The following is a 14038-nucleotide window of genomic DNA, read 5'->3' on the forward strand; positions in this document are numbered from 1 at the left end:
AGAACTAAAATATATATCTGTCTGTGAAGGTTCTCAGTCATCCAGGTCATCTAGTCAAATATAAATCCTGCTGCTTTTACACACGCACTCACATAAGCTCAGCGATTCTCTGCACGATCAACCTCTCACATGTTTAAGCTGCGGGAGATTTCACTTGTCATGTTTGCATAGTAAGCTAACAATTAATAAGACAATGTCAGAGGAATTGGTGCGCAAATTATCATCACTCACAGATCAGTGCTGTCGCTCTCTATACACAGTTCGCATGATTGCAAAGTGAAAGCAAAAAAACAAGCGCAAATTCAAACGCGATTTCAATATGTCACATATTGACAGTGGCTATAGCTATACTATCCGCTTCTTCTGGGCTATATTCTCAGCAGCATATTAAACAGCTGTCTAAATGACTCGGCTAAAGTTAGTAGCATGCTTGCTTGTTTTTTTCTGCTTCCACTTGTCTTTGCACTAGGATGATGTCGGCGTAAATGTGCAGTCATATTCGTTGTGTTCCCACTAGTGCTTTCAGGTTAATCTCGTTGAAATGACCTTAACGCCACATAGGGCTGCTAGATTATGGCAAAAATGATAATCACGATTATTTTCACTGAAATTGAGATCACGATTATTTGACGATATTTATTTAACCCTTTAAGACCTACTATAGAACCAAGTCCACCAGAGCTTATATTATTTTTATTTTTTTTTTTACATGCTGTAGTGCCATTTGTGGGAGCATTTCAAGTTGCTATACATCAATACAACTGTTATAGCCCATATTTTAATAATATGTATGCATTAAGTGCATAGTAATTACATAAATTGCAAAAAAGTGCAATAAACTACAAAAAAAATTGAAAATCGCTTTTGTTTTGTTTACATATATTTCTACTTGGAGAAGTTTAAGAGGTTTATCACTCAAAACTTTAAATACAATAAAGTTGCAAAAAATAGTTTCCCACCACAGGAAATTTATTTTGAGTGTCTTCATAGTTTTATTTTGGAGATACAGCAATTTTTATATACTGCAGGAAAAACAAAAAACAATCCTATGATGCAAATTTGCAAAGAAAACAGCATGTGCATCATTTCACTGTGGGAAGTGTTACGAACAGCTGATAGGAACGGCAAAGCGTGTTCAATTCATTTGGACAGTAGCACTTTTATAAATCGAGCCCACAGCACTGGCTTCATTCCATCTCAAAGGCAGTGAGAAAGACACAGGACAAAAATGTCACCCTGTTAGAGAGGGTGCTACGCTGTGTGCCTCTTGAAATCATGAGGGGCTCATCTGAATGTGGCTGCGGCTCTCATTTATTTGATTGTGGTTGTTTGATGATGATGGCAAAAAAAAAAATACTTGTGTAGTACGTGCTGCAGTTCTTTCCTCCTCTGCTGTAGTAGTATCTCGGTGTGAACAGGTACACCTTGCCTGTGTGTTGGTCATACACTGCGTAATAAACACAGAGTGACACCTATCCACTGAAATTCTCCCAAGATGACTAGCTTGACCTTATAGCAGAAAGGTTTGTATTTCACGCTTGGATGCTTATGGATATAATCGCCTATAAGAATAAACAGGGGTTTAATTTGCATTGCACACTCCAGTTAGAGATGATGGGTGGTGATATTGTGAATAAACTCCAGCTTTTATGACAACAATGGACCAGACAAGATATGAGAGAGAAACAGGTGTCACTGGGGGAGGTTTTTCAGCGGCAGTATGCCGTGTTGCCCTCTACTCATCACGACACAGAAAAACACGAATAACAGCCCTTGTGTGTTCTCTGCTGTTGTGGTGTGTACATGCATATCTGCTATGCATGTGAGGAGGTGGAGGGTGGAGCATATCCACTGGGACCGCACTTGAGATTGCCAGCATACAAATGCCGTCTCGCGCTGCACCACAGGAAAGAGATTAGGTGAAGTTCTGTCATTTTTCCTGATATTTTGGGCCTTAGTTGTTTTTTTGTTTTTATTTTTTCTACGTACAATCATTGAGAGATCCGCTGGCTGTCACAATAAGGAAGCAATCTTTTCATAGCGAGAAGAAGCACAGTGATTAACTAACGACAGAGGACAGATAGCTTCCACTAAATCAAGTTTTGACAGGAATTATCACTGATTGACCCACTTGCGCTGACAAGCTGTGGACAGTCAAGGCAAAAAAAAACAACCCCAAAACAAAAAACAGAAAATAAAATAAAAACACTACACACAAAACAGCCACTGAAGGCAAGAATGGATGAGGACAAAATTTATCTGGCACTGATATTGACTGGTTGAAAGCTGGAACTGTAGAAGTCAGAAAGAGAAAGGCTTAGAGAGAATGTCAAACAGGGAGGGAGCTGCGAAAAAGAAACACACTGAGCGACGAAGGACTGAGACAACAGAGAGGTCACCCCTATCATCTCTGATCTGTGACCTCAAACCCATCCTTAAAAAGAAAAAAAGAAAGGTCATAGAGAGGTAGATAGAAATAAAACAGCACTCATGAGAGGATGATCAAGGCGGAAAGTAGGACACGCTGACAGACATGTTGGTGACAGTGATGATGACCTTCTGTCATCAGCTGCTCGCACACCTAACTGCCCTGTGGACAGACATGCCGATGGGTCATACGTGCATGCACATACGCACTGTGCAGCCAGAGAGAGATAAGTAAAAAAAACATATTTCAGCAGCTTCCCTCGAACTGTCAAGGTGAGATCGGTCACCACACCCACCTACCCATGTCTGGGTTTTTCTTTTACATTTCAATCCGCAGTGTTTCTACATCGGAGACAGCGCGTGAAACGCCTGGGTCATGGCAGAAGGGAGATAACATGAGACAAACCATGATGCCATAATGGACATCCCACCGCTCTCTCTGCTTGCTCAGATTTCAAATCTCCCCTGGCCATCTGTCAGAAAGGGGTACGTGCTAGTGGGCTATGAAGCGGCATGAAGACATTCCAGTATTAATGCAGGCTCCGCTGCACCGCCCCAGAGAAGATACATGCATGTATGAGTGTGATAATTCCTTTGATATCTAAAAGGGTTGGGGGGGGGGGGGGTCCAAAGCTCTGTTTGAGGCCTAATCAGTGTTAAAATGTGTTTACATGCCTGCAGAAAGAGCTGGTATTGGGCAAAATCTTCAAAAGGGAGATGCTTCTAATCTGCAAGCTGGGAGCATGATTACGGCACCTTTCAGGGGAGGCACACTGCTCTAATCCACAACCTCAACATAAACAACAGTTTGTATATTCATACACAGGCTGAGAAGTGTGTTGTGGATGACTTCTGTGGATGACATGAACTGATGCAGAGTGAAGAAAAAAAGTGGAAGGAGCAGTGAAAGTAAATCTGTAGGAAACATTCCCTCCAAAGAATTTATCGGAATAATATTAAAGCCTTCTTTGTTATGGGTGTGATGTGGAGTAAGGTTTTTTTCTTCCAGGATAGTCAGAGAGCATTTTTAGCGGCCATTCACATCCTAATGAAGCGAATTTACTGGATCCTCCGTCATGGGTTGTTAATTGTTAAAAGTTTATTTAGTTGGCAAGCTGTGAGGCTGTTATTTATCATTATTGTGGATTTTCATCCCATCCACAGGACCCTGCGGTGTCATGCTCTGCGGGCGCAAATCATGTTGGGGAAAGGCCCAAAAGCAGACGTGTAGACACAACTGGACTTAATGAAAAGCGAGACGTTTATTTAGGCCGGGAGAAAGAACGAAAGAAGAATACAAAGCAAAAGGCAAAAGAGACTCAGACTACACTAACTGAACTGGACAAACTGGACACTGTGCATGCTTGACACCAAAACAGGCATACGCGAACATGGAAACACACGACAGACCGGGGAAGATAAAGGATGAAACACAGGGAGAAGAACATGGAGACAGGGTACAGAGAGATAACGGGGGACAGAGCGAGAGAGGGTGAGAGACATGACCAACAGGAGGTGGCGGCAAGGAACAAAACACAGAGACCAAACCAAGGGAGCGGGAACATAAACTGATAACCCTAAATTAACTTCAAACTAAACTAGAGACCTCTAATAATACAGTAGGGAAATTACCAGGGATTACCAAACTCTATCATGGTCACACGAACTAAACAAGAAAACCCCAAAATAAGGAAATGCAGAAAATAGGTCCACTTCTCAAAATCAAAAAATGAATTTAACAAGACTCAAAAGGTCCAAAACACAGAACACTGGGTCAGCGACCCAGTACCATGACCGAAGGTCACCTTTTTTTGAGACTAATTTGACAGTTCAATTGAGTAACAACCGGTACCATCCATGCTATGATGAAGATCCTTTTTTAAAAAGAAATGTTGTCACAGTGCAAATCTAGGAATTCATAGCTTATTAAAATGATTGCTACCTCATAAAGACAAATGTTTGAGAGTAGTTTTGATGGGTTATACGCGCACAAACTCACACAGACACACAATGTGTCAGTGATATGGAGCACAGCCCATTGGAGAGGAGTCCCTGGTCTATTTGCAGTAACGCCATCTTCCCTGTCTGGAAGTCGAGTTGCACTGTCTGCTCTCCTTTACCGTCCTCGTCTGCAAAGCTATACCTAGAGACAGGCTATAGAGGCCAGCCAGATCTCTGGGGAGATGAGGACAGCAGCAGAACCCACTTGTCAGCATCAGAAAACAGGGTGTGGTGGAGCCAGCGCACTGAGAGCTAGCTAGAAAGACACAAAAAGAGGAGGGAGCACATATAAAGGTCAGTTGAGCTGGTATCTGTTCTTCCAGTGGTGCCTCAAAGGTTAGAAAGAACCCTCGGCCGCACCCAAGGTGAAGTGAGAATACAATAAATGTCACCCACACATAGCTCAAACAGCAGCAGCTACACAGAAAGAGTATTTGCTACAAAGTCATTTCGGTCAACTTGCAGGCCTTCTGTGGAGCCCCTGTTATACAAGTAATAAAGAATGGTCTTTCTTGTTTTTCTGCCAGCAATAAGCATGGCCACCTGTTTGGATTAGCTGGTGTAAAAATAACCGAAATGAGTGTCCTCAGTGGGCCAAGACAAAGCCCTCACTTATGTCTGGCTCTCTTCCTCTGTCGTCTATTATAAGCAAAGTGACTGCAACATCTGCATCAGAAAACCGGCTACAAAACCTTAGAAAACAAAATGGCTAACTAGGTACAGAATCACCCCCTCTGTGTCACATCTCCTCTGAGGCTCCCCGTATGTGCAGCAGTATGAAGGGCTTATTAATCCTCTGGGAGGCATGGGACAGAGGATGAGTGTTCCCAGGCTAGTTGTAATATCCTCTGGCCTGGCTCTCTGTTTATCTGCACACTGTCCATCCCCAGTGCCTCCACCAGCACCATCTGTCCCCTGCCAAACACTCTGGCTTAAATCCTCCCTGAGCCCCTGTCTCTCCTATTTTCATCCAATCAGCCTCTGTGACATCTAAATGTAAAATCCTCAGGTCAAAATATGAAACTCTAGGATAAGTAAAAGTTGTGCTTGGTGACTCAGTTCAATTTTCAATGTTAATTATAAAATGTTATTTAAAAAAAATGGTTTTCATGCCCCATTGAAATCAGCTTTATAACATTTACACGTTTTTGTTGTAAGTATTTCCTTAGAAATTGAGGAAAGTTTGTATGTTCGCTCCTTGAATGCAAATAATTCCCCCTCTTTCTCCCCATACTTCTTTTGGTCCACTCCATCACAGCGGGCTGTGCCCTGGTCATTTCAGATTCCAGGCTTTGAAACTAGCACACTGCAGATCCTCTAATCTCAACTCATGGCTTTCCCCTCAGCTCTCCTCTGCAGTGAAGTACATATTTCAGGAAATCCTCCAGCCCATGTTACTTGTGTTTTGGGAACAGGCTTTAGTGTTTGAGAAAGCACTGACAAGCAAGATGTGGTTCTTGCAGTTAATTAAAGCAACAGAAGTGACATAAGTAGCTTTTTTTCCCATCTTTTTAACTTGGTGCACAGACTAGAATAAGTGGGAAAATAGGTAGCCTAATAACTCCTCTAAATACAACACTGTATGTCAACAAACTAAGTGGTGAATTTGTGGAGGGACATATAAATAAATTCCAATAATGTCTCTTTCCCCTAGGATAACTGCGTCGTGAGGCACAAGCTGTACACACAGAGCTATTTTTATATAATGCAACTGAAACACATCAAAATTATATGTGAGATATTAGATGCTATTTATACACAAATGATTAATGAATGTATTGGACTGCTTTGCATGGGGGACATTTATACACAATCTCTATACTTAGCATATAATACTGCAGTTACAGCGGCTGTCCACCTCATGCTCGTAGAGGTGTGAAGCTCAGCTGTGGATTTGTAGATCTCTGTCAAATTATTAATACATGTTTTCATTTGAATGTTCTCTCAGCTACAGTGCACACTTGCCAAGTGCATAATGATGTAGCATCCTTCACCAGTAGTTTGCATGTCAGAAGACAACTTCTCCGCAAACACTCACCAACTACTTGCTAAGTAGTTGTGAAAATGTGAAGAGTGTGATGCAAGCTGGAAACGGGGATCATTTGCATCAAAATAAACCTTTTTCCAGTTTAAATACAGTTGTTAGTTAAGTGTGCCTATGCCAAGAGGCACACTTATTACTATTCGTCGGATTTATTATTAAGTGTGCCTATGCCAAGAGGCACACTTATTACTATTCGTCGGATTTATTATTAAGTGTGCCTATGCCAAGAGGCACACGTATTACTATTCGTCGGATTTATTATTCTTATTCTTATTATTTTCCATTTTTCCACCTGAACTTTTGCAGCAAAACTCGCCCCACAGAAGGGTGTGCTATGACTTTTGGTGTTTATGACTTTTATAGTTTTTTAAATATTAATATTTTAGTGAAAATTTTCCCACACTTATGTGCCGCACAATTTTGAGACAAGGGTTACATATGTTATATCATTTTGTCCGGCTTGGTCTGGACTAGTATGCTATGACTAGGGATGGGTATCGTTTAGGTTTTATCCGATACCGGTGCCAAATCGGTACTTTTGAAACGGTGCCGGTGCTCAAACGGTGCTCAAACCGGTCGGTGCTTAAAGAATGGAGAACACAAAATTGGTCCAAAAACCTCTCATGTTCAGCTGTTTTTTGTAAAAATATAACAATGTTAGCCTTTTCTGCAGCTATGGGGCATATATGGTATCACTCTTGGCTGGAAGCAGTGCTTAAACAATGGAAAAAACACAAACTTTGTCCTAAACCTCTCATGTTTAACTGTTTTCCACTTTTTCTTTGGTCATTTTAGCCTTTTTAGCCAGGGTGAAGGGAGTATCTGCCATCAAACAAGAGGACAGCCGCATGTAGCTATGATGATGTTTGCTAGTTCACCTTACATGCATTAATGTAATAACGTGGTTAGCCTACTCAACGTAAATTAGCTACTCACGCAGAGAAGAACGGCTGCTGCTGCCACCATCATCCGTCATCATTTCTGCTACACTGGCAGGGCTAGGGGCCAGGACTCTCCTCTTCGTGTTTTTGGGGGATGTTGCATAACAGGCAACCCACCCCCAGTAGATGTGCTCGGTGTGAGGTCTCGCAGCAAGCTATCAAATACGGCGCATTTCTGGGCTTTTAAAAAAAACGCTATGCGTCGCCAGGTGTTTCATCGGATTTGAGATGTTACCTCCTTTGACAGTATCACAGTATCAGCTTAAAGCACTTGTTGCTGCTGAGTTTGCATATTTTGCTATGAAGTACAGCCAGACTTTTGACCGCTTCGCCTTGGACATTTTTAATCTGTAGCTCTGCTCTAACAGAACGTACGTACCTGGCCCCGCCTACTATCCCCGGAAACGTAAAATGATTGGCTAGAATCTAAAGTGTATCACAGCTCAGGAAAAAAAAGCACCGAAATAAAGCACCGAAATGTGCGCTGCTTTTCGGTCTGGTTACTACCGTTTATGTCAGAACCGGTGCCGGACACCGGTACCCATCCCTAGCTATGACTTTTGGTGTTTATGACTTTTATAGTTTTTTAAATATTTAGATTGTAGTGCAAATTTTGGCCCATTTCTAGGCCCATGAGAAAGATTCAACTTTTGGCCCCATAGAAACAGACTTCATTTATGGTGTGTTGGCGCCATCTTTTGGTCCCACTGAAACAAATTTCAAACTTCATTTGTGTTGGCTCTCTCTAGTGGTATGTCAGGAGTGGTACGGCCTGTCTACCCGTATTTGCATTACCGTAATGACGACAATATCAATGACGCGCTCAGCGTCGCTGCTTTCAGGATCCATTGGAATTTTTAAGGTTGCGCGAACCATTGAATAATTATGGTAACCGCAAGGGTGTATGCTTGGTGGAACACTCCATATCCCACAATTCATAGCACGCCTCTACCGAGTCAAACAATGGCGGCTGCCACTTCGTTTAATATATTTCTCTTATTCATGTTTCTAGGTCACAAAATAAACTTTTAAGATATTTTCAGGCGAGAGTGTAGGTGTGTAAACGTCAAATATCTGCTCGTTTTGTCAAAACATCCCATATTAGCAACAGTTTTCTCATGATGTTGCTGCTAGCACGGCTAGCTAGCACGGCTAGTGCTGCTTCACTCAAAAGGTCTTGGCTTTCATACGAGGCGGCGAGGCGGCCGCCGATCGACCAGTGGTGGCTAACGTGGAGCTCAAACAGATGGCAGCCACAGATCAGGGAAATTGAAGGCAGGAGAAGGAGGTTAACTGAATTTCAGGTAAGAAGTTATGAACTGCACTCTATTTGGGTCAGATATAAACCGAGTTTAGGTGTAGTTTATTTTCGTTGTGTTGACTTTTTACAATCAGTTCCAATAACTCGTACTGCGTGCTTGCTAGCATGACAGAGTTTCTATACAGCTGTGTGCGCGCTAAGTTACTGATGTTGAACTTTATTTTATTCATAAGGGTTAGTTCGTAGAGTTGCCAACCATTCCGTACAAACGGAATCGTCCCGCATTCAGAGAAAATATTACGCATTTCGTATTGAGCTGAAAAGGAACACAGTTTGTCCCGTACTTCAGGTAGAACGGAAGAAGACACAAAGCTGGATTTATTCTGTCGTTATACGCAGCCTCCCCTGTCATTCTCTCGCCTGTTGCAACTTCAATCATGAAGCTGATCAATAATCGGCTTTTCTCTCTTGTTTGTTTATCGCGCTAAACAACAGCAGCACGTTTAAGCTTGATCAGCTGTTGTTAGAATTCATTTGATTTTAATTTCTAGTATCTGCTGATGTTTGCTGGAGCCACAGCTGTAAAGCGGCTGGTCCAAACCAGGAGATGTCCTTACTGAATCATCAGAGCTGAACTGGTGATGGAGAAACAGGTTTACCTTTTAGGTGACATGAATGAGTTGAAGGGAAGTTATGAACTGTTTCTGAGAGACAAATAACACAAATAACATAATATCCTTTTTTGTGTAGCTGACAGCTGGTAACTGTGCAGGGGCGGATCTAGCAAAGCTTTTGCCAGGGGGCCAGGTAGGGCATTAACAGGGAAAGGGGGACACAAAGATATACTTTTCTTTCTTACTCTCATATAAAATATTTAGCTTTTATTAAATAGTTATCTGAATCTTACAACCAAAGTTTGTATAATAATACACAAGATTGGCTGTAGACCATTGTTCATCATTCAGAACACTGTGGAAAAATAACAAAAAACAAAAAGTGAATACAAAAGTGCATAAATATTTATTTTACGTGTTTGATGTGTGTGGCAGGGCGTGGTTTGCAGTGCTGCTGCAGGGGAGGTGGACCCACGGGCGTAAAGTCTGTGCTCTCTCGGCTGTTTTTTGGGTGTGTGTTGGGCTGTGAGTTGAAAAGCTACAGCCGGCTGTGTGGGTACACCAACCATGTGTGAAAAGTGGTCCATAAAGTAATGCTACAAAGCGTGTTCATGCAAACATTGTCGGGTCTGCCGTGGTACAATGGGACTTCTGCTCATGAACCTCTGCGCACAGCGTCTGCAAATCGGGGCTGTACGAAGTCACCTCATCTTTACACAAAACTGTAAGCTGTCATCTGTGAGGCGCGAGCGGTGTTTGTTTTTACCATAGTTCATGGTGGAGAATTGCTGCTCTGCTGAGTTTTGCTCTCTGTAGCCGTATGAATGGCAAACTACACTGATTAGCAGCGGCATAGGCACACTTAAAATTTCTTCTGAAATTTTCGCTTTCTAGTTTTTCCATGTAAGCTATGGGCAACCACAGCAATCTGCTAGTGACCAGAGTTTGCCGAATGACTGGTTTCTGAGGCCAAACAAATCCCTCTAACTCATGCAATGAGGCACTAAGGAGACAGACTATTAGAAAAACTAATATTTAAATAAATGACCGCATGCACTTGACTGAGCTGAAAAGAAACAGTGGCACATACATGGTGTAAGCCAATGCTATGTTTGCTTTTTTTGGGGTGGAGATGGGAGGGCAGTAGTTACAGAAAAACTGGAATGTCAGCTAGAAATAGTCAGGAAAATGATCCCCTGTAAAATAGTAAACTTTCATTTTAACATCCTTAAAATGTCAATCTGGTCCATACGGTGGTGTAATATCACCAACCAATCAAGTCAATGCTCACTTTCCCTTGTTGCAGTCAACCTGCAGCATGTATTCAGTGTCCAATTCTAACACATTTACCCTGACAATAACTGGATCACACACACATTTCTTTCTTCACTTCACTCACTTTAATTTTGTCCTTCTCAAATTTCCCACTTTCTGTCGAGTAATCATATTTGCTGCCACTGAATAAATGGCTGACATCTTCGGAAACCCTACCCTTTTAACATCTAAAGGGCTCCTAGAAAGCCTTTAGTTCGTTAAAGCACCTTGGACTATATTTTCATCACTGAGCTCCAGATGTGGGGAACACAGAACCTCATGTTCCTTTCTATCTGCCTCTAGTGAGCTGCACGCCCTTGCTTGAGTTCTGATTCATAACGTGATCTTTTAAAAGGGCCTAGAGCATTCATGGTCCATAACTTTTAGATGCATGCCCCCAAGGAGGTGGATTCTCCAGTTTCTCCCTAATGGAAAAGGCTAGGGCATGAAACTTGACACCTAATTCCTTTAAACCCAGCAAAAGATCTATTCTACACTGTAGGGTTAATCAGTAAGGCTGGAGGACGGATGCTAGAATACAGATGAGAGTCAGATGTAAGGAAGAGGAAAGAGACATGAGAAGCCCAACTCCTCCACCTACTACACCATCTGACAGCTCTCTGAAAAACCTAATTTTCATTTTGTGCTTCATGCCTGTTTTTCCTGGCTGCAAGATCTGCTCATTGGCATTGTCTCTGGAATTGCAAGTTTTCTTTTTAAGGAAACAGACAAAAAGAAAAAAAAAAACAGAGCAAAAGAAAAAGCATGCTGTTTGGTGGGCACTGGCATTCATTCAGCACTATGTCTGGCACCCACCAGTCACTTGCCCTCACTGAGCGAGTAAAGGTCAGACACTTCCTGCAGTGCCCCAGAGGATGGCATTGTATCAAAGAAAGAGAGAGAAACAGTATTTGCATTATAAACTATATGAAACATACTCGACTGTTTGCATTCAGTTTTTTCTGCTGGAAGAAAAGGCTACAGAAAATCATCATTTATAGAGATTCACTGATATTAGGCCTTATTTAGTGATACAAACCCCATCAGTATCGGCACTGGCTATATGCTAAATTGTTATGAGAAAATCCTAACCCTACCCATTCCCACTAAACCCTGCCATCAACGCAATAGATAGTTCTTTGAGAAATAATTAATAGCTTCTCTCAGACACACAGATTTCTTTCTGATCCCCCTCTTGAATCGATGAACTCGGTGTCTTTGGTGGTACCATCCTCACATTCTCTCTTCTACAAAACAATTATCAGCCAATAACAGCACTACAGAGTAGCAAAGGACCATAAGGTCTACGCTGCCTGTAAGGTCCAACTGCTGAGAAAGCCAGTCTTCACAATAACATCTGCTCAAAATGTGAGTCAACAAAGGCCCTTTTATGGCTACCAGGAGCCGGAGAGATAGAAGAGCTGTCAGTGTGTCTCTTTTATCAGATTGGCTAATATAAGCAGGTCCCTTTGGTAAATAGCAGCCAAGTATTGCCAGAGTCAAATGCTCTGACTCAAACACTACAGCAGTAGTAAAATGTCCCACTTTATCTCCATCTTCTTTGCTGAAGCCCCCTTCTGCTTTCATGGCCTGCATAACTTAACAAGGGTGAAGTGGCAGCCTAAGAGGCGCACAGTGTTGCTGACATCCTCCCGCCTCGTACCTCTGCGACTGCCGCTGACAAAAACATACCAATTTCTAATTCTACCAGGAAAGATCCACAGGGGAGAAATGAAGCCAAACATTCCCTCCAAAAAGAAACTGTCAGCCAGGATCCATAGACGTTCCCGGGCTCTCTGCTGCATGAATTGCTGCAGTCTGCTGTTCGTGTTTGGCCTCACTGCTCTGCTCTACTGTACAGGTGTTTTTGTCTTCATTATTTGAACTGCAGTGTCTTTGTGTAAGACTCTCTAGTTGGCTAGCTCATTATGACCTCTCTTTTCTTTTTGCCTTGTACTCTCTTGGGTCTAATGTATGTAGATAAAGCTGAACTTCATTCAGCTCCATTTTAACAATACAGAAAGAATTTCTACCAGAAATGTATTTCATCAGGTGTAATATGCCTTATTAGCATAAAGCACTGGAAATGGCATAATTTCACTTATGACTGAAGTGGAAATTCCACTGATTGCATAAGTTTAAAACGCTGCCAAAAGTAAGAAACTTTGACTAGACCATGGCACAAAAATCACTACAAAGGAGCATACAATTCAGGTAATGTTCATTTTATTTGGACGTAAGAATGTATTGTATAAGCAGAATCACAAGTGGAAAACTAAAGGAAATACAACCTGCTGGTCTAATTCTGAAGAAATCTTATATTGTTTAACTGTTGCATTGGCTGTTCTGAAATCTGTGCATTTGTAAAAGCGTTTATTAGTTCACTACTCAGCATTGATTAGAAATCAAAAGGTTACAAATCAATAATTTAATATGGAATGACTACTATAAATACTTTGGGCAATTGAGAAGAGAAATGAAATGTGATCCAATAGCAAAATTCAGTTGTTACATTTTGCAAATTCAGATCACATAATGGTTTTAAGGATAGATCTTTTTCATCTGCAAATATAAGAAATAGTTTTTATGTTTGATTTGTTTGTAAAGCTGTAAGCCCAGAGCTGAAACAATACAATTAAGTCCTTTGTTTATGAGGGTACACACATGGGAAAACAAAAAGAAATAAACAGAATGATCCACCAGCTAGATTCCACTTTAAGCAACACCTGCCCAGGTCTGACAACACTTCTGGCGTTGCACAGTTACTCCAATTGCACCGTCACGTCCTGAGGTAATGTAATAAAAACGCAAATTAAAAGACAGAAGAACCACATTCTGCTATCAAGTAAGGCTGCACGATTAATCGTTAGAAAATCGCGATCTCGATTCATACCCCTTGTGTGGTGTTCGTATTTTTGTTACTCAGCCAGTGTTCATGGGTCTGGTGGACCCGCTAGAGTTTTGGCTTTCCAAATTAACACTATCAAACAATTTTATGTTAAATTACTCAACAGATGTTTACTTCATCCCAATTACAAGACATATGAACAGCAAACATGGTTAATTTTTTCCCTTTACCTTTGTTAGATCACATTTATGAATTAATGTGCTTCTCGTTTTTCTTTTATATAAAATGTTATAAATAAATCAGTTATAATCAAGTGGAGTGAGTGGAAAGACACAACACATTTACACGTGAAAAAATAATTAATTGTTTAATTTTTCTTTTGAAAAAAACTGAACACGGGTCTCACAGACCCGAACACCATACAAGGGATACTTATGTGCGATCTCATTTCCAAATGACAACGATTTTAAAAAAAAAGAAAAAAAAAGAAAAGACGACGACAACGATTGTACCACATTTTGATCCGGGACGTACTCTGCATAAAAACAAGCGCTCACTCTTCCTGCTCAACAAATGGCAAGGGCGGAG

At 41.4% G+C, this 14038-nt stretch overlaps 1 protein-coding gene and 1 long non-coding RNA gene across 8 annotated transcripts in view; one reads left to right on the plus strand and one right to left on the minus strand.

The window, feature by feature from the left end:
- srrm3 (serine/arginine repetitive matrix 3) overlaps positions 1–14038 on the minus strand; it is a gene marked incomplete at its 3' end in the record, with an annotated part of 144868 nt that overhangs the window by 100371 nt on the left and 30459 nt on the right. Inside the window, exons 1-2 of one of the 6 annotated variants that reach the window (XM_082548597.1) lie at positions 7409–7908; positions 4427–4684 (exon numbers count right to left, since the gene is read on the minus strand). The exons of 4 other annotated variants lie outside the window; for them this stretch is intronic. Of the gene's footprint in view, positions 1–4426; positions 4685–7408; positions 7909–14038 lie in introns of those variants that run through there. One more of the 6 variants, XM_082548598.1, reaches the window with a different exon arrangement.
- The window catches only part of LOC309715454, a 135400-nt gene that overhangs the window by 43325 nt on the left and 78037 nt on the right, over positions 1–14038 (plus strand). The window lies entirely within an intron of this gene.

Source organism: Aulonocara stuartgranti (assembly GCF_965226115.1).
Source record: "Aulonocara stuartgranti genome assembly, chromosome: 10".
Lineage (NCBI taxonomy): Eukaryota > Metazoa > Chordata > Actinopteri > Cichliformes > Cichlidae > Aulonocara > Aulonocara stuartgranti.